This window comes from Octodon degus, unplaced genomic scaffold, assembly GCF_000260255.1.
Source record: "Octodon degus isolate 3935 unplaced genomic scaffold, OctDeg1.0 scaffold00002, whole genome shotgun sequence".
Classification (NCBI taxonomy): domain Eukaryota; kingdom Metazoa; phylum Chordata; class Mammalia; order Rodentia; family Octodontidae; genus Octodon; species Octodon degus.
Genome location: NW_004524578.1, coordinates 33,684,277 through 33,698,453, shown reverse-complemented (window position 1 = coordinate 33,698,453; position 14,177 = coordinate 33,684,277). Strand labels below are relative to the sequence as shown.

Below are 14,177 nucleotides of genomic sequence, written 5' to 3'. Positions count from 1 at the left end.
GCCGAGAAGACCTCCTCCTCACCGGGAGCACTCCAGCCCACTGCGCCGCGCTGAGCCGCCGGCCGCCCGAGCCGCGGGAGCCTCTAGAGGTTTTATCATGAAAGCATATTGGAATTTGTCAAATGCTTTCTCTGTGTCCATTGAGGTGATCATATTGTTTTTGTCCTTGGGTCTGTTAATACGGTGTATTAGATGTATAGATTTGTATATGCATATGTATATGTTGAACCATCTCTGTATCCTTGGGATGAATCTTACTTAGTTATGGTGTATAATCTTCTTGATCATTTGCTGTCTTCTGTTTCCCAGCTAACTGAAGGTTTTGTATCTATGTTCATTATGCAGATTGATCTGTAGTTTTCTTTTTTGGTTGGATTTTCCTCTGATTTGTGTAAAAGATTCCTACTTGCTTCCAGGAATGATTTTGGAAATATTGGTTCCATTTCAATTTTATTAAAGAGTTTCAATATTAGGGGCATTAGATCTTCTCTAAATTTCTTGTAGAGTGCAACACTGAATCCATTAGGGCCTGGACACTTCTTTGATAGTAAGTCTTTATTTACATTTTTAATTGAATTGATTGATATTTGGTTATTTAGAATTTTTATATCTTATTTATTCATTTTTGACAATGTCTGTTTCTTCTGTATTTTCCTTCCTATTAGAATAAAAGTTCCCAAAGTAGATGCTGATGATCTTCTGGATTTTCACAGGATCCACTGTAATTTCACCCTTTTCATTCCTAATTACTTGAATTTGAGTTGTTACTTTCTTCTTTTTGATAAGGTTGACAAGGGGTATATCAGTTTTCTTTAATCTTTCAAAGAACCAGATCTTCAACTCATTGATTCTTTGTGCTGTTTTCTTAGTCTCAATTGCATTAATTACTGTTCTCTTTGTAATTTCTTCTATTATATAAGCTTTAGGTTTGATTTGTCCTTCTTTATCCAGAAATTTCAGATTCAACATTAAGTTTTTTATTTGAACTCTTTCTTTTTTCCTGATGTGAGAATTCACTGGTACAAATTTCCCCCTTAGGACTGCCTGCATTGCATCCCATAGTTTCTGGTATGTTGTATCAATATTGTCATTTAGTTATACATACTGTTTAGTTTCTTCTTTACTTCTGTGACCCATTGCTTGTTCAGGAGGGTGTTATTTGATTTCCATTTTTATGTAGGTTTTTTTGTTTCTTTTGTGATTGATTTCCAATTTCACTACACTATTGTCAGATGATTTTCTTCTGTATTTACTTAAACATGTTCTATAGGCTAATATGTGGTCTATTTTATAAACCATCTCATGTGCAACTGAGAAGAATATGTATTCTGATGTTGTAGAGTGGAACATTATAGACAACTACTAAATCCATTGTTCTCAGGTTTGTTTAAATTCTGATATTTCTTTGTTGGTATTGATCTATCTAATTATGAGAGTAGGGTATTGAGGGTCCCTATTACAGTTGTGTTAGTGCTTATTTGATTTTTTGTGTCCGTTAATATTTGTTTTATATAGTTTGGTGTGCTGGTATTTGGTGCATATATATTTATGATAGTTATCACTTCTTCTTGGAGTCTTTACTTAACAACTATGTAGTGACCTTCTTTGTCTCTTTTGATCAGTCTTGGCTTGAAATTTACATTGCCTGAAAATAGAATAACTGCCCCTAATTTTCTCTGAGATGTTGTCACATGCGGCATTGTTTTCCGTCTTTTGAGTTTCAGTCTATGAATTACATTTTGAGTCAAATGTTCTGTTGAACATGGCATATTTTTGGATTTTGTTTCTTGATCCATTGTGCCAGTCTGTTTATTTTGATTGGTAAACTTAGATCATTTACATTGATGGTTATAACAGATATGTATTGGTTTATCCTTCTCATGTTATTTTCCTGTTGTTGGTTCCCTGTTTTTCTCCTGTTTATTTGCTTGCCCTGCCTGGAGCTTCTTTCTATTGGTGTTCATGTGCTTGTGGTGTTTGTTTTCTCTTTCTATCATATCCTTCAGAGCGTTCTGAAGAGCTGGTTTGGTGCTCTTGAATTCCTTTAGTTGTCCGTTGTCATGGAAGTACCTTATTTCTCCATTGATTTTGAAAGAGAGTTTTGCAGACTACATCAATCTTTTTGGAGCTTATAAATTTTAGTGTTTGAAATATCTCAATCTAAGTGCTCTTTGATTTGAGGGTTTGTGTTAAGAAATATACTATGATTCTGATGGGCTTTTTTATAGGTGATTTGATATTTTTCTCTAACTGTTTCTAATATTCTGTTTTTGTGATAAATTTCTGCAATCTTGATAGTCATATGCCTTTGGTATAAATTTACTTTGGTCATTGCTATTTGGAGTTCTATATATTCCATCTATTTGTATGTCAAATTCTTAAATCATGTTTGGGAATTTTTCTACCCTCATTTCTGTAAAGAGATTTTTTAATGGCATTTACACTGTCTCCAGCTTCTTCATTGACTCTAATCAAACTTATGTTGTTCTTTTTTACTTCATATTGCAGTAGGTGAGTTGATTTTTCTTACAATTTTAAAGATAGTTTTCTTTTCATGGTCACTAACCACAATACTGTCATCTAGATCTGATATTCTATCCTTGCATTCATTCAATCTGTTGCATATGCTTTCAAAGCAGATTTTAATCTCCTGGATTTCTGTTTGGATCTGTTTCATGGCTTCCGTTTCTTTCCTATGTTGTGCATTCATGATTTCATCATTTTCCTTATCCCTTCTGTTTCATTTATCTGTGTCTGCTCTAATTAATTTCAACTTGTTCAGCATTTTTTCTGTACCTTAGCTTCTTTCACTTTTATTTCTGTTGCTATCTTTTCAAAAAGCTCCAGTGCTTGTCTTTCAGTTTCTTATCTCATCATGTGCTGAACTTGTCCTCTGTGGACTGGGGGTCTGGGCTTGCATTTGGCTTCTATGTCTTGCCATTTTCAATTTTCACTTTTTTATTTTATTTCATTTTCTTTGTTGATCTTTGCTGATTTCTTATGCAGACAGTTTTATCACTAGTATCAAAGCTTCCCAAGGAAATATCTGCCCCTCAGGGATGTTGTCTAGATGTGGTGGTTCTTGGCCTTTATGTATATCCCAAGAACCTACTTTCTCAATTTATTAAGGAAAGAAGTTGCTGTCTGTTTGACTTAGAACCCAGTCCCTTGCTACTGGACTATGGTGATGGTTATATATACAATCACCATGTTATGTAAGTGAGAAAAACTTGTTATAACATGTATGATATCCTGGCTAAAGTAGTAGAGTTAGCAAGAACAATGGCATCAAATGCAGCCTAGCTACTGACAAACTATAGTAACTGTTAACCCGATACCTCTAGCCATAGAGCAAATCCCACAGTTATATATCAAAACCCAACATACAACAGGAACTTGTATGCAATAATTTTGCCCTTAGTAGAGTGATTTCCCCCTCACCAAGGGGTGGGCTGGGCTTGAGGAGGAATGAGAGATAAGACAGAGAGACTAATAAGGTCAAATATAATAGAAGCAAGGAAGGCTGGAGGGCAAAGGATGATTACATAAGTTTTGGGAAACAGGAGCACACAGGAGAAAAAAAATGAATGACGAAGTAAAGGAGTACTGAAATAAACCAGAAAGGAGAAAGACAATGTTCACTCACATGAAAATATCATAAGTTCAAGAAATAGTTGATGAAAGAAAGAATATGAATTGAAGAAAACAAAACATTACAAAAGGTGAGAAACCTAGATAGTGAAAAAAGAAAAGACAAAACAAAAATCAGCACACCAAAAGCAAAATTAAAAGACATACAACCCAACCAGACAGAAAACCAATCAGGTAAACAAGGAAAAGTAAAAGTAGTAAAATTCCTCTGGTGTCCACAGTTCTGTGGTAATATCCAAGTCAAATCCCAGAAATGTGCTGTGTACTCCAGTCAAGTTTGCAGTGACACTTTTTCTGGGTATGGAGCTGATCTTGGCCTCTGTATGTGGGATCTGGGACTGATCTCCTGTTGCTGGAGTTCTCCCAGAGTACTTTGATGTAGAATGATGGCCCTACCAGCTTCTGTTCTGCCCATGTGCTGGAGCAGAATGTTGGCTCACCTAACTTGCCAACTGCTGGCTTAGATTTTCACAGCTGCTTCAGGCTTCTCCACACCACTGGTCCTACCTGCTGGTGTGTGTGTCCATGCCTGCATCTACTGTCACTAGTCCCACCTCTTGGTGTGTACCTACCCACATTTTTGGAATGAGTTCTAAAATTGTCATTTTAAATTTATATAAATTGATGCAAAGGATGTATGTTATGAACTAAGTTAGAAATTGACATTAAAAAGGGACTATTTTCATAATTTCCTGTCTATCTCATTTAATTTAGTTCTCAATAGTATTCCATTGTTTGGATATACCACAATTCATTAATTCACCTAAGGATATTTTGCTTACATTCAAGTTTTGGTAATTACTATTAAAGCTGCTCTCCATGTGAAAGGTTTTGTTTGAACATATGGTTTTAAGTCCCATAAATAATAAGGAGTCCAAATGCTGGATAATGTCAAAAAATTATTATTAATTTTATGAGAAACCACCCAACTGTCTTCTGAAGTGGCCCTATCATCGATTCTTACCAGGAATACATGAGAGTTCCTGTTACTTTCCTTTTCCATCAGCATTTCATGATGTCAGTGTGGTGGCTTTTGGCCACTCCAGTAAGTATGCAGTGATAGCTTATTGTTAATTTGCATTTCCCTGATGACATATTCTAGAGTATCTTCTTTTGTGTTTATATGCCATCTAGAGATCTATTTTGATGAGGTGTACACTCATTTATCTTACTTTTTAATTGGATTATGTTCTTCTTGTTGTTTTGAAGAATTGTTGTTATAGTTTTTTTTTTCAGTTGCTATAAAAAACATAACCTGGGTGCCTTATACACAACAGAAATTTATTTCTCCCACTTCTAGAGACTGGGAACTCCAAGATCAAGGGACATATTCAATGTCAGGTGAAGTCTTCTTCTTGAGCTTCTTGATGTGTCTTCACATATAGCAAAAGGGAAGGGAGGGAAGTCTGAGGTCTCTTTATAAGACCATTAATCCCATTCATGAGATCTTCATCCTCACAACCTAATTATGCCAAAAGTCCCTGCCTCCAAATGCCACCACATTGAGAATTAGATTCAGCACATCCGTTTGGGATGGTCAGACACATTCAGTCTGTAATATTTATATATTTTTGGCTAATAGCCCTTTCAGGTATGTTTTTTTTTTTTTGCAAGTATTGTCTTCTAGTCTATGGCTTGTCTTTTTATACAATGTCTTGCAGAGTCAAACATTTTAAATGTCAATACTCAGACCTGACAAGGTTGCATTACTTATATTGAGCATTATTATATACCACCGTAAGACTGTAAGTTTTTCTAGTTCTAAGTTGGTCTATATTTATTCAAAGTTTTTTAAATATGCATTTTATTAAATTAGTGCTTCTTATTGAAGGAGAGGGAGCAATTTTGTCCTCCAGGGGATATTTGACAAAGATAAGATATTGTTGGTTTTCACCACTGGGTTGGGGAGGCTGCTGCTGTCTCGTGGGAAGAGGTCAGGGATGCTAGCAAATGTCTCACAGTGCATGCAGTGCAACACTCTCCATAAACTACGTAGCTCAAAATATCAGCAGTACCAAGGCTGAGAAACTTCAGGGGCACAGGAATTCTTCTTTAATTTACTCAGGTTTAGCAATACATATTTAAATGTTTACCTGTTTAATATTTGGGGGAGAATAATGTCATAGCCACAAAAAATTAAATGTATATAACCCATATCTGTAATTTTGCACAGATAACTAATTTTTGTTCATTTACAACAAAAAAAAGCATATACACAGATAATCTGTTCAGAATGATTTTCAGTTTTCCAATTTGAGAACCAACCTAATGTCCTTCAGTGTACCAGTGCTTGACGTGCACATACGCTCTGGAGCGTTTGGCTGCATGACCTCCTCCCATTCTTTTCCTGTGACTCCATCCTTTTCTGAGGTGGGCTTACATAAGAATAATTCCTAGGACTCCCTTTCATGCAGTCATTTCATACTTTGGAAATTAGAAAGAACTTGGATCTTTTCTCTACCCCCCATGGGTTGGGACAGGAGGAAGTTTGTGGCCTTAGTTTGGCCTTGAATCTGATCAAAGGCAGAGTCAACAAGATCAGTAAAGATTAAAACCTTGGGTAGTAAGAGATGTAAATGTTTGTGGGACAGAGGGAGCTATTGCCTGGCCTCATAATTCTTGCTAAGTGACAGAACTGAGTCTCTATCACTTACTGTACCAGAAAAGCTTCAGGTTCTGTTATTTTTTTAATTTAGTTTAATTTAATTTTGAAGAGTAAAATCAGAAGAAAAACAAATAGGAAAAAAGACAGAAACAGGGTAACATACAACAATACATATGTTACAGAATTTTAAAACAGGAATAACTAATTAACAGCAGTTAAGGGCCAGCGGTATAGCTTAGTGGACTAAGCACTTGCTTAGGTAAGCACAGGGGCCAGGGTTTGATCCCTGGCACCACATGCCATGCTGACCCTGCCCCCCAGATGCATGGAGCTGGTGATGGAGTCCGAACATGGTGGATAACGCGTGTAATCCCAGCATTAGGGAGGCAGAAATTAGGGGGATCACTTTGAGTCTGAGCTGCACAGTGAGACCTGACACACACACACACACACACACACACACACACAAAGAAAGCCTTTAAGAAAAACCCAGTGGTTGTTATATTATCTATTTTTATTGTCAAATCTGTTGCTCATATTAACAGATATAGTTATACAAGATTGGACAAATAATTGAATATTGACACTTGCTTTCAAGAAATATTAGTTTTTTTCTTGTCTTTTTAAAAATTTTGTTTTAAAGAGAATATAATAGTTGATAAGACATGAGAAACAGTACACATTTAGAAGACCAAGATGAGAAGCTTGCATTACATGGGTTTCGTATTACACGTTGCTGTCCTTGATGTAGTTGCTCAGATCACAGATATCAGGACACAGAGTTAGTCAAGCTGAAAATTCTAAACATTAGCCGCTAATTAAGAAAACTGATGGAAATTAGGAATATAATCATCCCAGCCATCCTATATAAATACTTGCATGTTCCCCCTTCCATTTTTTCCTAATTTTTCTCCTTTGTCTCCTCTTACGTTTAATCCTTAAGTTCAGTTTCTTTCTGTTTTACTACAGTTATGATACCTTTCAGGTTTTATTTATTCTTTCAGGTTCTTACACTAGGGAGATAATATGACATTTACACACATGGGTCTTATTTCTCTCACTTATGAGTATAGCCTCTATTTGCATCCATTTACCTATAAAGAATTCAAGTTTGTCTTTCTTTATAGCTGAGTAGTATTCCATTTCATAAAAATACCACATCTTTTTCATCCATTCCTCAAGAGATAGTCATTTTGGTTGTTTCTAAGATTTGGCTATAACAAATTGTGCCACTATAAACATGGGTGCACATATATTACCATGGTATGATGTTTTCAGTTCTTTGGGGAAAATATCCAGAAGGGGAGTAGCTGGATTGAAGAGGATTTCCAGTCCTAGTTTTTTTAAGGAGTCTCCATTCTGATTTCCATAGTGGTTGTACAAGTCTACATTCCCACCAACAGTGGAGAAATGTTCCTTTTTCCCCACAGTCTCTCCAGCATTTGTTATTCCTTTATTTCTTTATGATAGCCATTCTTCCTGGGGTGAGATGTTGTTTTAATGTGCATTTCTCAAATGGCCAGTGCTGTGGAACATTTTTCATGTATTTATTTGTCATTTGTATTTCTTCTTTTAAGAACTATGTATTCATCTCAGATGCCCATTTTTGGATTGAGTCTTTCAGTATTGAGGGCTTAATTTTTTTAATTCTTTATAGAACTTAGATAGAAGTCCTTTGTCTGAGTGATTGTTGGTAACAATTTTTTCCCCAATTTATGGGTTGTCTTTTCACTGTGTTGGTGATTTCCTTTGACATACAGAAAGTTCTCAATAAGATGAGATCCCAGGTCTTGATTCTTTGGAGTATTTCCTGTGCAGTTTGATTTTTGTTCATGAACTGTCTGTCTACTCCTATTCTCTTCCAGGAGACTTAGTGTTTCTGTTTTAATGTTCATATCTGTAATCCATATTGACTTTAGTTTACTGCATGGTGATAGGCCTAAATCTAGTTTTAGTTTTCAGCATATGGAGAGCCAGTTTTCCCAGCACCATTTGTTAAAGAGACTATCTTTCTTCCAGTGAACATGTTTGGTGCCTTTGTCAAAGATATGATGGCTAAATGTGTTTGTAGTAGTATTTCCATCTTCTAATCTGTTTCATTGGTTCTTGGGTCTGATTTTTTTTTTTTTTTGCAAGCACCATGCTGATTTTATCATAGTAACTTTGTAGTGTAATTTCAACTCAGAGATTATAATGTCTCCTCCCTTGTCTTTGTTGCCCAAGATTGCCTTTGCTATTCTAGGTCTTTTCTGGCTCCAAATAAATTTTAAGAATGTTTTCTCTATATTTGTGAGGTACATTGATGGCATGTGGATAGAGATTGCATGAAATCTATATAACAATTGTGGAGTATGGCCGTCTTCACAATGTTGGCTCTTCCTATTCAGGAGCAGGGAATACCTTTCACTTTTCTGAAATCCTTTTTGTTCTTTTTCTAGAAGGTTGCAATTTTCATTGTATAGATCTTTTGCTTCCTTTGTTAGATTAATTTCTAAATATTTCGTTTTTGGAAACTATTTTGAAGGGTATTATTTGTCTAATTTCTCTCTCAGTGAATTTCTTATCTGTGTAGAGGAAGGCTACTGATTTTTTGGTGTTGAATTTGTATCCTGCTTGCTACTGAATTTGTTTATTAATTCTAGGAGCTTTTTGGTGGAGCTTTTTGGGTCTCTCAAGTAAAGTATCATGTCATCTGCAAATAATGATAATTTAACTTTTTCTTTACCTATTCTTATTCCTTTATTTCTCTCTCTTATCCAATGGCTTTAGCCAATGTTCCAGAACTATATTGAACAGGAGTTGTGATAGAGGACATCCTTGTCTTGTACTGGATTTGAGAGTAAAATATTTCAGTTTTTCCCCATTTAGAATTATGTTGGCTGTTGGATTGCCATAGATGGCTTTCATCAGATTGAGATAGAGGCCATCTGTTCCAATTTTCTGTAGGGCTTTGATCATGAATGAGTGTTGGACTTTGTCAAAAGCTTTTTCTGCATCAATTGAGATGATTATGTAGTTTTTGGTTTTGGCTCTCTTGATATAGTGCATTACATTTATACATTTGCATATGTTGAACCATCCTTGCATCCCTAGGATGAATCCTGCCTGTTCGTGGTGTATAATCTTCTTGATAATTTTCTGTATTCTATTTGCTAGGATTTTATTGAAGATTTTTTTTGTGTCTATGTTCATGAGGAAGATTTGTCTATTGTACTGTTTTTTGGTTATATCTTTCTCTGGTTTTGGTATCAGTATGTTTTCCTGCAGGAATGATTTTCGGGAGCACTACACATCCTTCTCAATTTCATTGAAGAGTTTGAGGAGCATTTGGATTAAATATTCTCTAAGTTTCTTTTAGAATTCAGCTGTGTACCCATCAAGATCTGAGTTTTCTTTTGTAAGTTTTTTTTATTACATTTTCAATTTCAATGGCTGATGATGGGTTATTCAGAGTTTTTATGTCTTTTTGATTCAGTTTGCAGTTTGTACCTATCTAGGAATCTGTCCATTTCTTCTGTGTCTTCAATCCTGTGAGACTAAAGATTTTCAAAATAGCTATTGATGATCTTCTGAGTTTCCAGAGGATCTGTAATAATTTTGCCCTTTTCACTCCTTACTGCTTGTATTTGAATTTTTTTCTTTCTTCTTTTTCAGAGATTTGCTAGGGGTTTATCAATTTTATTTAATCTTTTAAAGAGCCAGCTCTTGATTCATTAATTCTTTGTATTGTTTTCTTCATCTCAATTGCACTAATTTCTGTTCTAATCTTTAAATTTTACTCCCATCTTTGGGCACTGAGCTTGGTTTGCTCTTCTTTTTCTAGAAGCTTGAGGTGCAGTATTAGGGCATTTATTCGTTCTCACTCTGTTTTCCTAATGTGTGAGTTCATCGCCGTAAATTTCCCTTTGATATCTGCTTTCATTGCATCCCACAGATTCCAATAATTTGTGCTTGCATTTTCATTGGAGTGTAGATATTGTTTAATTTCATCTGTAACCCTTTGGTTGCTGAGGAGGGCATTATTTAATTTCCATATATTCGTGGGGTTTTTCTGTTTTCTTTTCTCGTTTATTTCCAGTTTCACTGCACTGTGGGCAGATAATATGCATGGGATAATTTCTGTTTTCTTGCATATACTTAAGCATAACCTGTGGACTAGTATGTGGTCTATTTTAGAAAACATCCCATACGCAGCTGAAAAGAATGTGTATTCAGATGTTGTTGGGTGACTCTGTATATGTCCACTAAGTCCATTTGTTCAAAGGTTGGGTTCATTTCTGCTACATCTTTGCTAATTTTTTGTCTGCTTGATCTATCTTTTTGAGATAAGGATGTGTTAAATTCCCCTGTTAAGATTGTGCTATTGGTTATTAGATTTTTCATGTTTAACATGAAAAACATTTGTCTTATATAGCTGGGTGCCCATACATACTTATGACTGTTATCACTTTTTCTTGATTTTTTCCCCTAGCCAATATATAGTGACCTTCTTTATCTCATTTGATCATTCTTGGTTTGAAATTCAGATTGTCTGCAAAGAGAATAGCAACCCTGCTTTTTTCTGAGGCCCTGGAGCATGTAGTGTTGTTTTCCATCCTTTGACTTTCAGCCTATGAATTTATTTATGATTTAAATATGTTTGTTGTATATAGCATATTTTTTAATTTGTTTCTTAATCCACTCAGCCAGTATATTTCTTTTAATTGGTGAATTGAGTCCATTTATATTCCTGGTTATAATTTATATGTATTGGCTTATGTTTGTCGTGTCAATTTCCTGCTGTTGGTTCCTTACATTTTTTTTGTGTTTTTAATAGTTTGCCTTGTTTGGTGGGTTCTTTCTGTTGTCATTCTTGGAATTGTGGACATTTTGATACTTTTCTAAAATATATTTTAGTATTCAGTGTGGGGTTGGTTTGATCGTCATGAACTTCTTCAGTTGTTCTTTGTCATGGAAATATTTTATTTCTCCATTAAACTTAAAAGAGAGTTTTGCAGGGTAAATCAGTCTTGGTTAGCATTTGTTTTCTTGTAGGACTTGAACTACTTCACTCCATGATCTTCTTGACTTGATAGTTTTTGAGAAGAAATTTGCTGTCATTCTAATGGGTTTTCCTTGAATGTGATCTGTTTGCTTTTTTCTAATGGCTTTTACTATGTTTTGCTGATGCTGATTTTCTGATCTTGCTTATTATATGCCTGGGTGTGGTTTTAATTGGGTTGATATTATTTGGAGTTCCAAATGCCTCGACTACCTGAATGTCAGATTGTTTCCCCATATTTGGGAAGTTTTCTGCTATGACTTCTGACCATATTTTTATGTTATTTGTGTTGGCTCCTTCTTTCTCTTTGATGCCTATTAGTCCTATGTTGTTCATCTTTCTGTCGTCTTGCAGCTGTTGAATTATTATTTATTGGATCCTAGTTGTTTCTAAGAGATCTTCCCTTACGTTTTCACTAGCTGTATTATGTCTTCAGGATCTGAAAGTCTATTTTCATTTTCATTCAAATGATTTTACCAACTTTTAATGGAGTTTTTAATTTCTTGTATATCTTCTTGAATCTGCTTCAAGCAGTCAGTTTTTTCCTATATTGCTTATTCAAGGTTTCCATCATCTTATTTTATTTATTTACTTGTTTATGTATTTAGTACAGGGTCTACAGGGCCTCACTACATAGATCTGACTCATAGTGATCCTGCTGTTTTTAGCCTCCCCAGTGCTGCAATTACATTTATTTGCCACCATGCCCAGTCTCAATCACCATCTCAGTGTGCCCCGGGGTTGGGGCTGGCACGGCACACTGGGGATCAAACCCCGGCCACTGTACTCTGCCTAGCCAGGCGCTTTAGTTCACTGAGCTATCTGGCCAGCCCCTCTATCATTTTAATATTCTCCTCTATTTCTTTTTATCAGTGTTATCTTTAGAAATGTTTGTAATTGTTTCATTATAGTTATCATTTCTGTTTTTACCTGTGAGATTATTTCTGATCTGATTTCTTCTATATCCTTGTCCAGCTGTTTCTTTACTTCAGGTGTGTGACTTCCAATTTATTCTATGCCAGTGTGTCCTGCATTTGTTCTGGGTGGGCTCAGGGCCTGCGAATGCATTTTGCTCCTTCCTCTTGTCATTTTCTATTTCAGAAAGAACACTTTATTTTGGTTTCTGTGATACCTTTCTGTGAACTTTTGATAGTAAGTAGCCATATCATTGCAGTCAGAGCCTCTCTGTAGAGAACTTGTTCTTTAGGTGTCTCTCCTGTGTCAAAGATTCTTGCTTTGTTTGTGTCCCAAGTTTTTGCCTTCTCTATTGATTGAAAGTGAGATATCAGTTTCCGCTTGAACCTGCCCTCCGTCCTTTTGTGTAGGGCCTTGGTGAGGTTATTTCCCAAGCATCTCCTGATATTAAAACCCCAGGGAAAATGTGGTTAAGGCAGATATGGTTTCCTATTGACAGTACAATTAGCAAGACTAATAACAGCTACTGAAATTTAGATATTGACGTTCCAGCCAGATAGCTCAGCAGACTAAAGCGCCTGCCTAGGCAGAGTGCAGCAGCTGGGGTTCGATCCTCAGTGTGTTGTACCTGCCTTATCCACCCCCCAACTCCCCCACCCCCTGCACACTGAGACAGTGATTGAGACTGGGTGTGATGGTGTGCACCTGCAATCCCAGCGCTTGGGAGCCTGAAAACAGGAAAATCACTATGAGTCCAATCTACATAGTGAAACCCTGTAGACCCTGTACTAAACACATTGAAAAAAAAAGAAGGAAGGAAATTTAAATATTGACAAACTTTTGTAAATAATGGGTTTGTACTTTAGACCATAGAAGCAAACATTATAGCTGTATAACAAAGCAGATCTTAAACTGGGAATTTGTATTTATGTTTGCTCCCCTGAGTTCTGTCTACACACCTCCCCTTCATGCTCCTGGAGTCTTCCAGACAGACTGATTCACCCCAGTCACCTGCTGCCACCTCTGTGCTGAGGATGCTTTTGTAGGTCTAGGCCTTGGTCTGGGCTCGGCTGACCCCTGCAGTATGCCTCAGCTCACTGGGTCTAGATCTGCTGAACTAGAACTTGATTGGCCAGACCTGGTTTAGGTCTGGTTGCTGTGTTTGGCTCCTTCTAGCAGAGCTCTGTACAAATGAACTGCTGGGACCCCTGGCTGCCTGTCCCACAACTCCTTCCTGGTAGGCCTGTTGAGGTGGAGTGTGCCCTCCGAGCCCTGCTGGCAGCTGCCCCTGTAGTGCAGGGTTCTGTTATTAAGATGACTGGTGAGACAGTTAATTACTTAATTCAGGAAAGAATACATAAGAAGAAATATCTGAGATATCTGGAGGCTTTCCCAAAAATATATGTTATATAAAGTTAATGCAATCTAATACTTGGGGTTAATTGAGCAATTTCCTTCGCTTTTATGAATCATTAAAATGAATTTAAGTAATGGAAATATTTCAGTGGAAAAATTAGTGAATTATCCCAGCAGCAATAAACTGGCTATAGTCCAATAAATAGATACATTGGATCTCTGTGAATTGCAAAGTACCATATTTGATATGCTAGAGAAATATATGCAGCAATTGAAAAGAAAGAACATGAAGACATATTAGGAAGTAGGATATCAAATTGTAGAACATTCATTCATTGAAGGAATGGTTAGTGAATTTAGTGTTTATTAGTCTCTGTGATGAGCAGGACAAACTTAGCTCCTGCCTGCCCTCATAGAACATTAGTTATATTGGCAAAATGTGGGAAGAATTGTTTAACAATAACAGAGCAATAAACATCATTATAGCAAGTGTGTTTTATATGTTCAGTCATTAAAAATAATGACTGATAGTAAATTAAGTATAATAAGGTAAAAATCATGAGCATATATGTAAATATAATCAGTATAAGTACAAAAGAGAATAAATTA

The 14,177-nt window shown here is 36.0% G+C and overlaps 1 protein-coding gene and 1 pseudogene across 3 annotated transcripts in view; one reads left to right on the top strand and one right to left on the bottom strand.

The window, feature by feature from the left end:
* Window positions 1-141, bottom strand: part of LOC101592716 — an 894-nt pseudogene extending 753 nt beyond the window's left edge.
* Egflam (EGF like, fibronectin type III and laminin G domains) overlaps window positions 1-14,177 on the top strand; it is a 237,431-nt gene that overhangs the window by 91,090 nt on the left and 132,164 nt on the right. The gene's annotated exons all lie outside the window — the stretch shown is intronic.